Source organism: Perognathus longimembris, unplaced genomic scaffold (genome assembly GCF_023159225.1).
Source record: "Perognathus longimembris pacificus isolate PPM17 unplaced genomic scaffold, ASM2315922v1 HiC_scaffold_4064, whole genome shotgun sequence".
Taxonomy (NCBI): Eukaryota; Metazoa; Chordata; class Mammalia; order Rodentia; family Heteromyidae; genus Perognathus; species Perognathus longimembris.
The window spans coordinates 1-12716 of record NW_025959340.1 but is presented as its reverse complement, the minus strand read 5'-3'; the positions used below and the strand labels follow the sequence as shown (position 1 = coordinate 12716).

The 12716-nt window shown below is 62.5% G+C and overlaps 8 non-coding genes across 8 annotated transcripts; 3 read left to right on the top strand and 5 right to left on the bottom strand.

Annotated features, from left to right (window-relative positions):
- Positions 1-1144: 1144 nt before the first annotated feature.
- Positions 1145-1215, bottom strand: Trnag-gcc. The gene has a single exon. It is a non-coding gene; the product is annotated as a tRNA-Gly (tRNA).
- A 1654-nt stretch (positions 1216-2869) lies between these two features.
- On the bottom strand, positions 2870-2940 carry Trnag-gcc. The gene has a single exon. It is a non-coding gene; the product is annotated as a tRNA-Gly (tRNA).
- Positions 2941-4418: 1478 nt separating this feature from the next.
- On the bottom strand, positions 4419-4501 carry Trnal-cag. The gene has a single exon. It is a non-coding gene; the product is annotated as a tRNA-Leu (tRNA).
- A 554-nt stretch (positions 4502-5055) lies between these two features.
- Positions 5056-5127, top strand: Trnad-guc. The gene has a single exon. It is a non-coding gene; the product is annotated as a tRNA-Asp (tRNA).
- Positions 5128-5729: 602 nt separating this feature from the next.
- Trnag-ucc lies at positions 5730-5801 on the top strand. Its single transcript has one exon. It is a non-coding gene; the product is annotated as a tRNA-Gly (tRNA).
- Positions 5802-6133: 332 nt separating this feature from the next.
- On the top strand, positions 6134-6205 carry Trnae-cuc. Its single transcript has one exon. It is a non-coding gene; the product is annotated as a tRNA-Glu (tRNA).
- A 3445-nt stretch (positions 6206-9650) lies between these two features.
- On the bottom strand, positions 9651-9721 carry Trnag-gcc. Its single transcript has one exon. It is a non-coding gene; the product is annotated as a tRNA-Gly (tRNA).
- A 1654-nt stretch (positions 9722-11375) lies between these two features.
- Trnag-gcc lies at positions 11376-11446 on the bottom strand. Its single transcript has one exon. It is a non-coding gene; the product is annotated as a tRNA-Gly (tRNA).
- Between the last annotated feature and the right edge of the window lie 1270 nt (positions 11447-12716).

The window sequence follows — 12716 nt, the reverse complement described above, 5'->3', positions numbered from 1 at the left end:
CCACAAAGGCCAGGGCAAAGGCGAGGCAGCTTAAAGGGCTGGATGGACAGGAAGGGTCTGAGGTGTGGGAGGTGGGAGAATGCATGTGGGAAGTTGGGCGAGAGGACTGGGGGTGGCTTCACATACAGCTGGGGATCTGCACAAGCTCAGAGCATTTGAGCATGGGACCCATGGCCCCGAGTGCCTGTGCTGGGTGGCTTGAGTGTGGCGAGTAAGCTGGCAGGGCTCGAAGGAGGTGGGAGGAGGCCTGGGCGAGGAGACCGAGCCGTCGTGAGTGGGCAGCAAAGCAAGGGAGAGAAGCCAGTGGCGGGGGGGTTGGGGTTGGAGGTGGGGGAGTGGTGTGTAGGGCTGGCCCTATGGTGGCCACTGGGTGTGCCAAGGGCTGAGAGGGCCTGTCAGGGAGAAAGGAGAGGAGTAGCAACCGGGAGGAACTGGCTGTGGTTCCAGCAAGATCAAGCCCCTCTGAGCACAGAGGTCCAATGAGAGAGTGACATGCGAGGTGAGGGAGGGGGAGGAGGGAGGGAGGGAGGTGACACACATCCACACTAGTGAGTGTGTGCAGCCTTAGACTAGCGTTGTCAAGGCTGGTGGACTGGAGAGTGGAATGTCCTCTCTATTGGAGACCCAACCTGCAAGGGGTGAGTATAGAGGTCTGAGAAGGTGATGCCAGAGGAGGTCCGTGGTGAGCCTTGAGCCAAGTTGTGGGTTGTGGGAGATGAGGGTTTGGGGTGGAGCGAGGGTGGAGACAGTCGGTGTCAGCTGAGCTGTGGTGCTGTGGGTGGCATAGGGGAAGAGCCGCCGTGTGCACGGGGCAGGAGAGTGATGGAAGTCCTGGGAGGCCCGTGGTAAGCACAGTGGAGTTGTGGGGCTTGTTAGAGATCTGGAGGAGGAAGGGTGTTTGTAATCAGCCATAGGAGATGGAAGGAGGTGGGTGGCTTGGGTGGCAAGCCAGCATGCGCGTGGAGTGTGGTGTGCTCCGCTGTGTGGAATGGTAACAGGTGAAGGAGTGGCGAGCAGGGATGAGGGAAGCAAGAGTCCTCTCTCTTTCGCTCTCTCTCTTTCTCCCCAAGGGTGCTTGTGCGAGTGTTTGTGGTTGTGTGTGTAGGTAGGTAGGGTGAGGACCAAAATGTGAATGGCAATGTGCTGCATGGGCCGGGAATCGAACCCGGGCCTCCCGCGTGGCAGGCGAGAATTCTACCACTGAACCACCCATGCACAGACAACCGTCAGGTCCTGACGATGGATGGCACAGATGTGCTCCCAGGCCGACCAAGGACAGCGGTTGGTTCCCTGCCATTTGCCAGCAGCTCAGGGCTTCAAGTGTGGGCAGGATCCCAGGTGGCTCCAGATCCACCATGGCACAGGGAGCCAGGCGATGGGCAAGTAGGAGGAAAGGCTGGCTCCCACATGGTGGTTTTGTGGCGAGCCTTGGGGCGCCTGGTGCTGCAAGGAGGGAGTGGGGTGAGTGAGAAGTGGACCCGCCTCCACCCTGACTGTCCCTCTTGTGCCGCCGATTGGGTCCAGCATCGCCCTCTAGTCGGTCGGCCGTGCCCTGCCGTGCCCTGCCGTGCCCTGCGGAGAGCCATAGGTTCCCTCGGCCATCGCATGGTCCAAAGTGCAGATGCGCTCCCTTGACGAAGCCCACTTGGCAGGAGCTGTCCGACGGGCAGGTCAGGGGCATCCCTTCTGGCGATGAGGGCCTGCCCTGATAGGCTCCCATGGCCCAGGCCAGGCGCTTTCGCCCTGCCTTGCCCCCAACCTCACTCTTCATCCCGTGGCGGGGGTCTGGCTATCACTGGGGAGCTAGCGCCTGCTCCTGCCTTGTTGTGAGATGTGTTGGCTGGTCTGCGAAGAGAAAGACCCCCTGCTGTCCTAATTCCAAGCTAATCAGTGTCCAGGGGAAGAGGAGCACAGCTTTCTAGCAAGACACAGTTAGCATCATCCTCGTCAGGGCGCTGAGAAAACGGGAGAAAGAGAGAGAGAGAGAGGGAGAGGGAGAGAGAGAGAGAGAGAAGAGAGAGAGAGAGGAGAGAGAGACAGAGACAGAGACAGAGACAGAGACAGAGAGAGACAGCAGAGAGAACAGAGAGGGTATGGGAGGATTGGGACAATGAAGAACACGGAGACCCCTGCCCCCACGCCTCACACCCTGCATGGTGTGTGCAGTGGTTGAGTAGTGGTAGGCAAGGCTAGTGCACAAGACAGTGTTGGCATCACTTCTCCATTGAGACTGAACCTGCAAGGAGTGAGCATGTGTCATTCCGTATCGGGAGGGGCAATTAAGCATGGGTATAGGTAATTCAGGGATGCCAAAGGAGCGGACCCAAAGCCAGTGTTGAGCCTTGAGCCAAGTTGTGGGAGATGAGGAGTTGTGGGTGAGGTGAGGGTGGAGATGGGTGATGTCGGCTGTGGTGCTGTGGGGATTGGATGACGTGCTGTGGCTGTGGGCGGCATAGGGGAGGCAGCAGGGTGCACGTGGGTGATTCTATTGGAAGTCCTGGGAGTCCATGGATGACGGCGGGGCATTGTAGGAGAAGAGGGAGCCGGTGTGGTGGCCATTGGGAAAGTGTATTTTGTGAGCTAGATAGATGTTTGGAGAGAGGCTGGTAATGTCCAGGGGTTGGAGATGTCAGAGGCTGGGTAGATTGGATGCCAGGCCAGGAAGCAGGTGCAGTGTGTTGGGCTGTTTGTGTGAAAAGGGCCGGAGTGAAGGAGTGGTGGGCAAGGAGGGAAAAGGCATTGCCGTATGTGTGTGTGCGCGTATAGGTGTGCGTGCATGTGTGTGAGTGTGAGCATGCGTGCCCACTCAGCAAACGAGGAAGGTAGGGAGCAGAGACCTACAGGAGCAAAATGCAGCGTAGCAGTGGAGTGCATGGGCCGGGAATCGAACCCAGGCCTCCCGCGTGGCAGGCGAGAATTCTACCACTGAACCACCCATGCATAAGTGCCGCCCGGGTCCCGCTCTCGTCTCAGATGTCCTCGCGGGTCGGCCAGCGACAGGGGTGGCCTCCCTGCTCTCCATGAGCACCCGCTGGCTTCAAGTGTGTGTGTCGGGATCCCGGAGGCACCGGAAGCCAGCCCCTGGGCAGGTAGAAAGTCAGGCTGGCTGCCACGAGGGGGAGGTTGGGCCGCCTGAGGAGTGGACTCGCTGCGATGGGGCCCGGCGTTGCCATCGGGGTCGGGACGGGTCCTGCCCTGCCTCCCTGCCGCACGCCACGGGTGACTGAGCGTGGCCACGGGAATCATAGCCAGCGGTCCTCTCCAAAGCGCCGATGCCCTCTCTGGACGAAGCTTGAGCGGCCCTGCCTGGCCCGTCTGGTCGAGGGCCCGCGGTGGTCAGGAGCGTGGCTCTAGGGGCCGAGGGGCCACCCCGACGCGTTGCCCTGGCTCAGGCCAGGCGCTTGGTGCTTGGCGCTTGGCGCTTGGCGGTGGGGGCGGGGTGGAGTCCACGGGATCGACGGGATCGACGCCGGGCCGGGGTCTGCCCTCCGCGGGCAGCCCTTGTTCCGCCCTGCCCTCCTCTGCTCCACTCGGCTCCGCTCTGCTCTACCGCGTCCCTTGCAGGGGTCTGGCCATCACCGGCGAGCCGTCGCTGGGTGCGCCACGTCGTGAGAGGTGTGGGCCCTGTGTGGGCAGAGAAAGCAATCCCCCGCCCCGTGCCCACCCAGGCCGAGCAGGGCCGAGAGGGGGAGGACGTGGAGACCGTGCCGCCATCCTCGGCTGGACGCTGGCCCGGGACACGTGAGCGCGACCGCAAGACGCCCGCGGTGGGCCTCCAGAGTCCGTGGGTGCGGAAACGCGAGGCTCTGGGGCGCGCGGATGCCCTGACCCGCTCGGTTGGTCGTCGGGCGTCTGTGTGGGGTGGGTGGAGCGCTTTCGCAGTCACACAGGTGTGTGCGGGGCGCGGGGCTCCGGGCAGGCGGGAGTTCCTGGGTGTCTGTGTGTGGCTGCGTGGGCTTGTTGGTCAGGGGTGTGCGTTGGAGGGAAAGCCCGGGCTTGAGAGTATGGGTGTTGGGGGTGGGGGGCATAGGACGATGAGGGTAAGGGGTGATGGAAGGTCGAGGGGCAGCAAAGAACGGAGAGGGATGGGGTGAAGTGTCCACCTGAGCTGGTGGGTAGTGGGTGGGTCGGGCGTGTGTGCGTGTGTGCGTGTGTGGGATTGGACTTCGGCAGTGGGCTGCAGGCCCCGTGGGGATGGGGGCGAGGGCGAGCCCCAAGATGGAAGGGTCGGGTGGCAGCATGTGGGTTGCAGGGTGTGGGAAGCGGGCAAGACAGAGAGCGCAAGGCAAGGCAAGGCAAGGCAAGGCAAAGCAGGTAGCTAGAAGGCTAGGTGGGTAGCAATGAGTCCCGGGAGTGTTGGTTTGGGTGGGCGGGCCGCGGGCAGGTTTCCTGGAATGTTTGTGTCCAAAAGAGGAGGTTGTCAGGAGTGGGATTCGAACCCACGCCTCCAGGGGAGACTGCGACCTGAACGCAGCGCCTTAGACCGCTCGGCCATCCTGACGGCGCGGCGCGCCTGGCAGCTTGGCGGCTCGCCTGGCTGGGCTCGGGCCGTGCGCCCTGGCCCGGTGCCGCGCTCCCTCGGGGTGCGCTGGGCGCGGCGTGCGGCCGGCCCGACGGGCGGATGGCAAGCAGGGTCAGCGTCGAGTCTCGGGGACTCCGGCCCGCGCGGTCCACCCCCCGAACGGCCCCGCGATCGAGCGGCGTCGCCGCGGCCATGGTTGCGCCTGGTGTGCGAGCTGGAGGCGAGCTCAAGCACCTGCTCCTGCCCGCGTCGGTGCCAGCCGTCCGTCGCGCGGGGAAGCGAGGCGACAGCGACGGCGGGCAGCTGGGCCCGTGCGGTTCCCCGGCAGGCGGGTGGGGCCGGGCTTGTGGGGAGAGTGCGGCGAGTGCTGCGGCTCCGGGTCAGAGGACGGACAGGGCAGGTGCGGGCTCCAGGCCCAGGCTGGCGTGGGGGTCGGAGGAGGGGACCAGGAAAGGCGGGCAGCGGGGCAGCGGGGCAGCGGGGCCGGGCGTGTCGGGGAGAGGGTGGTGTGTCCCAGACGGCCGGCCGCGTCGTCCTCGTTAGTATAGTGGTGAGTATCCCCGCCTGTCACGCGGGAGACCGGGGTTCGATTCCCCGACGGGGAGACTGCTTTCCTTTTGGGCCCACCGCGGCCGTCGGCTCCTGGCGGACCGCGCGCATGCACGCACGCACGCACGCACGCACGCACGTGTGCCCGCCTCGGCCCCAAACCCTCTTGAGCGCCCGAGCCCTCGCCTTCCACGTCTCCCTCCTCCTGGCCGTCGGCCTGGGCGTGGGCAGCCGTGTCTCCCGCGCAGTCTCGGGACAGGACTCACCGACGAGTGGGGGAGCCGTCCCCAGGAGTGGGTGTCTGGCCTGGATCGGGACGAAGCCACACGCTGTGGCTGCCGCCGTGGCGTGGCTGCGCCCTCTCCCAGGCCTGGAGGCGTGGAGCCCCGGGCTCGGGAGCGGGCAGGCGAGGGAAGCTCGGAGGGCGCCCCGGGGGACCCGGGAGGGAGGCGAGGCTGGGCCCAGCCCGTCCCATTCTGCGTGTGCAGCCGTCAGCAGCTTCGGGCAGCGCGCAGGACGGGCCGGGAGCGGCTCTGGCTGGCGGGGCAGCGCCGCGTCCCCGCCCACAGCGCAGCGAGGCCCGGGCACGTCGCGGGAGCTGTGGCGCGCGCCCCCGCGCCAGTCCCTGGCGGCCAGTGTGCGCTGACCGAGCCGTGAGGCGTTGGTGGTATAGTGGTGAGCATAGCTGCCTTCCAAGCAGTTGACCCGGGTTCGATTCCCGGCCAACGCAACGGCTTTGTGCCCATCTTTTAGCCAGCTCCAGCTGTTGCTCGGCCTTTGGGGGGAGGAGGGGGGTGAAGGCGAATGTTGGAGACCCACGCGGGCGCCCAGGATTCCGAGGTTGCGAGCCGGAGGAGAGCTGTGGCGCGCCTCAGGCGCAAGGGGAGCTCAGCCAGGCCGGCGTTCTTTCTGCCTTCCTTCCCCTTCTTTCTTCCTAATTCTTTGGCCAGCCATGCCCCAAACCCAAGGTGCCGGTTGGTGCCCCGAGTGTTGGGCTGCAGTGAGCGCCCAGCAGCGCTGCTGGGCTGCAGGAGGCGCGTGCCTGTAGCGGGCCCGACATGCTCCCTGGTGGTCTAGTGGTTAGGATTCGGCGCTCTCACCGCCGCGGCCCGGGTTCGATTCCCGGTCAGGGAAGCTTCTCTTTCTTCCTTTCCCACTGCACTTCTCCCCTTGGCTGCCCTTTAGCTTTGCTGCAACCTTCCCCCACCCTCTTTTGGAACACTTCTTGCCTTGCTAGCTCATTTCTCAAGGACCCCAACCCACACTCCCTGTCTACCATCACTCACCCTTCTTCCTGCACCACTGCTTGACTGCTTTGTCCCCCTGTCAGGCGCTCCACCCCGCCACCTTCGCTGCAATGTCTACCAGGACTGTCTCCCCGGATATCTTCCTTCCTGCATCACCCTCCTGCCCTCACTCAGCCTGTCACTGAGGCAACCACTCCTTCCCTCCTTCCCTTCCTGCTTCCCTCATTCATTCCCCCCCCCCCACCCCCTGCCCCTTAACTCCCTCATGCCCTATAAAGTCCCCCATCTGCCCACTCATTTCTTCCATCACCTGCTCTCTCCGTGTTCCTTTACTCACCCAAATATCTACTCCCTTGTTCTCCACTTTGCACACACACTTACCCAGCCAGCGACACACTCACCCCCTCACTCAGCGAGTCACTCTGCACACACATTCCTTCACCAAGCCACCCAGTCACAACCCCCTTCACCCTCCTCTTCACCCAAACACTCTCTAGGTCAGCTTCATCTACCCAGCCCCTCGCCCACTCAAAATCTGCTTCACTCCCACAGCCACCCACCGACCCTTCCACGACATCTCTCTGTCACTACCCACGCATCTTGTTTACTCACTACCAGCCTTCCTACTCTCTCACTGTCTCTCTGGGCCTTTCTCACTCTCTCTCTCTCTCTCTCTCTCTCTCTCTCTCTGTCTGTCTCTCTCACACACACACACACATATACACACACACCTACTCCCACAAAGTTTCACCCAGCACTTGCACAGGGGCTCACATGCCCCATCCCAATCAATCACCTGTTCACTGACTCACCAACCCATCTCCCACATCCAAACTCAACCCGTTGTGTACTCACCAGCTCCCTCCCTCAGAAATTCGTGGGTCCTCCCTTTCCTCCTTCCCACCCTCCCTCCCTCCCTCCCTCTCTCCCTCCCTTTCTCCCTTCCTCCCTCTCCTCCCTCCTTCCCTCCATCTCCTCCGTCCATCGCTCCCTCCCTCTCATCCCTCTTCTCCTTAGGCCTCCCCTTCACTCCTGGGAGGGCTCCAGGACTCTTTCACAGAGCTGCTCTGGGCACACTTCCCATGGCTGCAGACAAATCCTACTTCTTTTTTTTTTCTTCAAATTTTTATTATCAAACTTATGTACAGAGAGGTTAAAGTTTCATACGTTAGGCATGGGATACATTTCTTGTACTGTTTGTTACCTTGTCCCTCATAGCCCCCTCCCTCCTCCCCCTTTCCCTTTCCCCCCATGGGGTGTTGAGCTCACTTGACACATCCTACTTCTATCACCAAGGCCGAGAGGGGCCTATGCCCTCCAGTTCGACCCCTGCCGTGTCTAGTAGGGTAGCTGGCACCAGTCACCAAACTGGTGCCTCCTCCGGCCAGGCATGGAATCCTGAACTGGGGTTTGAATCCACCGTGGCAGTGGGTTTGATGGTCACCGAAGCTGAGCCAGTGTGGATGGAGATCTCTCCCTCCATGCAGGACAACTTCCCCCAAAGAGAGAGGCAGAAGTGTGAAGAGGCAGCAGCAGGCGCTAGGTGACTGCCAAGTAGACAAGGGGCGGCTAGCTGGAGGCAAAGGCAGGGAGCTCAGCTTGTGTGTCAGTGGGAGGAATAAGCACCTGCCCAGCTGATGCCTACAGGTGTGGTGAGTGGAGCGTGGGCTGCAGGACACTGGATGGTAATCGCCCAACCCTCGCTCCTGCCTTCAAATTGCCAGATGGGAACAGAGGAGGTTGTGTTGTGTTGGATGGACCTGGACTGGTTTCCCACCTGCTTCCCTCTTTCATCCCCACCCCCTTTGACTCCCTCATTCCCTATATACCAGCCCCTGCCCACTCACTCATTCAGTCACCCGCTCGTTCCCTGTTCCTTTACTGACCCAAACATCTACTCCACCTCACGTCCCGGATCCATCTTGTGCGGCCGCCTTCCAATCAAGTGCAGAGCCCAAGCGGCTTGCCACGCCAACTCCCTTTAGCGGGAAGCTGAGGCACAGCCAGGCTAGTGGGGAACCAACTGTGGTTGGGCGTGGACACCGTGCTTCTTGCCACCCGTGCCGAGGAGCCCCTGTGCGGTAGACGTGACTGCTCTGAGCCAGGGTGGTTCTCTTGGAGGGAGGTGTGTCATGAGGATGAGCTCTGGATGGGGGAAAGTCTCTGTTCTCCTGGGTGACGGGCCTCCCACAAAGGCCAGGGCAAAGGCGAGGCAGCTTAAAGGGCTGGATGGACAGGAAGGGTCTGAGGTGTGGGAGGTGGGAGAATGCATGTGGGAAGTTGGGCGAGAGGACTGGGGGTGGCTTCACATACAGCTGGGGATCTGCACAAGCTCAGAGCATTTGAGCATGGGACCCATGGCCCCGAGTGCCTGTGCTGGGTGGCTTGAGTGTGGCGAGTAAGCTGGCAGGGCTCGAAGGAGGTGGGAGGAGGCCTGGGCGAGGAGACCGAGCCATCGTGAGTGGGCAGCAAAGCAAGGGAGAGAAAGCCAGTGGCGGGGGGGTTGGGGTTGGAGGTGGGGGAGTGGTGTGTAGGGCTGGCCCTATGGTGGCCACTGGGTGTGCCAAGGGCTGAGAGGGCCTGTCAGGGAGAAAGGAGAGGAGTAGCAACCGGGAGGAACTGGCTGTGGTTCCAGCAAGATCAAGCCCCTCTGAGCACAGAGGTCCAATGAGAGAGTGACATGCGAGGTGAGGGAGGGGGAGGAGGGAGGGAGGGAGGTGACACACATCCACACTAGTGAGTGTGTGCAGCCTTAGACTAGCGTTGTCAAGGCTGGTGGACTGGAGAGTGGAATGTCCTCTCTATTGGAGACCCAACCTGCAAGGGGTGAGTATAGAGGTCTGAGAAGGTGATGCCAGAGGAGGTCCGTGGTGAGCCTTGAGCCAAGTTGTGGGTTGTGGGAGATGAGGGTTTGGGGTGGAGCGAGGGTGGAGACAGTCGGTGTCAGCTGAGCTGTGGTGCTGTGGGTGGCATAGGGGAAGAGCCGCCGTGTGCACGGGGCAGGAGAGTGATGGAAGTCCTGGGAGGCCCGTGGTAAGCACAGTGGAGTTGTGGGGCTTGTTAGAGATCTGGAGGAGGAAGGGTGTTTGTAATCAGCCATAGGAGATGGAAGGAGGTGGGTGGCTTGGGTGGCAAGCCAGCATGCGCGTGGAGTGTGGTGTGCTCCGCTGTGTGGAATGGTAACAGGTGAAGGAGTGGCGAGCAGGGATGAGGGAAGCAAGAGTCCTCTCTCTTTCGCTCTCTCTCTTTCTCCCCAAGGGTGCTTGTGCGAGTGTTTGTGGTTGTGTGTGTAGGTAGGTAGGGTGAGGACCAAAATGTGAATGGCAATGTGCTGCATGGGCCGGGAATCGAACCCGGGCCTCCCGCGTGGCAGGCGAGAATTCTACCACTGAACCACCCATGCACAGACAACCGTCAGGTCCTGACGATGGATGGCACAGATGTGCTCCCAGGCCGACCAAGGACAGCGGTTGGTTCCCTGCCATTTGCCAGCAGCTCAGGGCTTCAAGTGTGGGCAGGATCCCAGGTGGCTCCAGATCCACCATGGCACAGGGAGCCAGGCGATGGGCAAGTAGGAGGAAAGGCTGGCTCCCACATGGTGGTTTTGTGGCGAGCCTTGGGGCGCCTGGTGCTGCAAGGAGGGAGTGGGGTGAGTGAGAAGTGGACCCGCCTCCACCCTGACTGTCCCTCTTGTGCCGCCGATTGGGTCCAGCATCGCCCTCTAGTCGGTCGGCCGTGCCCTGCCGTGCCCTGCCGTGCCCTGCGGAGAGCCATAGGTTCCCTCGGCCATCGCATGGTCCAAAGTGCAGATGCGCTCCCTTGACGAAGCCCACTTGGCAGGAGCTGTCCGACGGGCAGGTCAGGGGCATCCCTTCTGGCGATGAGGGCCTGCCCTGATAGGCTCCCATGGCCCAGGCCAGGCGCTTTCGCCCTGCCTTGCCCCCAACCTCACTCTTCATCCCGTGGCGGGGGTCTGGCTATCACTGGGGAGCTAGCGCCTGCTCCTGCCTTGTTGTGAGATGTGTTGGCTGGTCTGCGAAGAGAAAGACCCCCTGCTGTCCTAATTCCAAGCTAATCAGTGTCCAGGGGAAGAGGAGCACAGCTTTCTAGCAAGACACAGTTAGCATCATCCTCGTCAGGGCGCTGAGAAAACGGGAGAAAGAGAGAGAGAGAGAGGGAGAGGGAGAGAGAGAGAGAGAGAAGAGAGAGAGAGAGGAGAGAGAGACAGAGACAGAGACAGAGACAGAGACAGAGAGAGACAGCAGAGAGAACAGAGAGGGTATGGGAGGATTGGGACAATGAAGAACACGGAGACCCCTGCCCCCACGCCTCACACCCTGCATGGTGTGTGCAGTGGTTGAGTAGTGGTAGGCAAGGCTAGTGCACAAGACAGTGTTGGCATCACTTCTCCATTGAGACTGAACCTGCAAGGAGTGAGCATGTGTCATTCCGTATCGGGAGGGGCAATTAAGCATGGGTATAGGTAATTCAGGGATGCCAAAGGAGCGGACCCAAAGCCAGTGGTGAGCCTTGAGCCAAGTTGTGGGAGATGAGGAGTTGTGGGTGAGGTGAGGGTGGAGATGGGTGATGTCGGCTGTGGTGCTGTGGGGATTGGATGACGTGCTGTGGCTGTGGGCGGCATAGGGGAGGCAGCAGGGTGCACGTGGGTGATTCTATTGGAAGTCCTGGGAGTCCATGGATGACGGCGGGGCATTGTAGGAGAAGAGGGAGCCGGTGTGGTGGCCATTGGGAAAGTGTATTTTGTGAGCTAGATAGATGTTTGGAGAGAGGCTGGTAATGTCCAGGGGTTGGAGATGTCAGAGGCTGGGTAGATTGGATGCCAGGCCAGGAAGCAGGTGCAGTGTGTTGGGCTGTTTGTGTGAAAAGGGCCGGAGTGAAGGAGTGGTGGGCAAGGAGGGAAAAGGCATTGCCGTATGTGTGTGTGCGCGTATAGGTGTGCGTGCATGTGTGTGAGTGTGAGCATGCGTGCCCACTCAGCAAACGAGGAAGGTAGGGAGCAGAGACCTACAGGAGCAAAATGCAGCGTAGCAGTGGAGTGCATGGGCCGGGAATCGAACCCAGGCCTCCCGCGTGGCAGGCGAGAATTCTACCACTGAACCACCCATGCATAAGTGCCGCCCGGGTCCCGCTCTCGTCTCAGATGTCCTCGCGGGTCGGCCAGCGACAGGGGTGGCCTCCCTGCTCTCCATGAGCACCCGCTGGCTTCAAGTGTGTGTGTCGGGATCCCGGAGGCACCGGAAGCCAGCCCCTGGGCAGGTAGAAAGTCAGGCTGGCTGCCACGAGGGGGAGGTTGGGCCGCCTGAGGAGTGGACTCGCTGCGATGGGGCCCGGCGTTGCCATCGGGGTCGGGACGGGTCCTGCCCTGCCTCCCTGCCGCACGCCACGGGTGACTGAGCGTGGCCACGGGAATCATAGCCAGCGGTCCTCTCCAAAGCGCCGATGCCCTCTCTGGACGAAGCTTGAGCGGCCCTGCCTGGCCCGTCTGGTCGAGGGCCCGCGGTGGTCAGGAGCGTGGCTCTAGGGGCCGAGGGGCCACCCCGACGCGTTGCCCGGCTCAGGCCAGGCGCTTGGTGCTTGGCGCTTGGCGCTTGGCGGTGGGGGCGGGGTGGAGTCCACGGGATCGACGGGATCGACGCCGGGCCGGGGTCTGCCCTCCGCGGGCAGCCCTTGTTCCGCCCTGCCCTCCTCTGCTCCGCTCGGCTCCGCTCTGCTCTACCGCGTCCCTTGCAGGGGTCTGGCCATCACCGGCGAGCCGTCGCTGGGTGCGCCACGTCGTGAGAGGTGTGGGCCCTGTGTGGGCAGAGAAAGCAATCCCCCGCCCCGTGCCCACCCAGGCCGAGCAGGGCCGAGAGGGGGAGGACGTGGAGACCGTGCCGCCATCCTCGGCTGGACGCTGGCCCGGGACACGTGAGCGCGACCGCAAGACGCCCGCGGTGGGCCTCCAGAGTCCGTGGGTGCGGAAACGCGAGGCTCTGGGGCGCGCGGATGCCCTGACCCGCTCGGTTGGTCGTCGGGCGTCTGTGTGGGGTGGGTGGAGCGCTTTCGCAGTCACACAGGTGTGTGCGGGGCGCGGGGCTCCGGGCAGGCGGGAGTTCCTGGGTGTCTGTGTGTGGCTGCGTGGGCTTGTTGGTCAGGGGTGTGCGTTGGAGGGAAAGCCCGGGCTTGAGAGTATGGGTGTTGGGGGTGGGGGGCATAGGACGATGAGGGTAAGGGGTGATGGAAGGTCGAGGGGCAGCAAAGAACGGAGAGGGATGGGGTGAAGTGTCCACCTGAGCTGGTGGGTAGTGGGTGGGTCGGGCGTGTGTGCGTGTGTGCGTGTGTGGGATTGGACTTCGGCAGTGGGCTGCAGGCCCCGTGGGGATGGGGGCGAGGGCGAG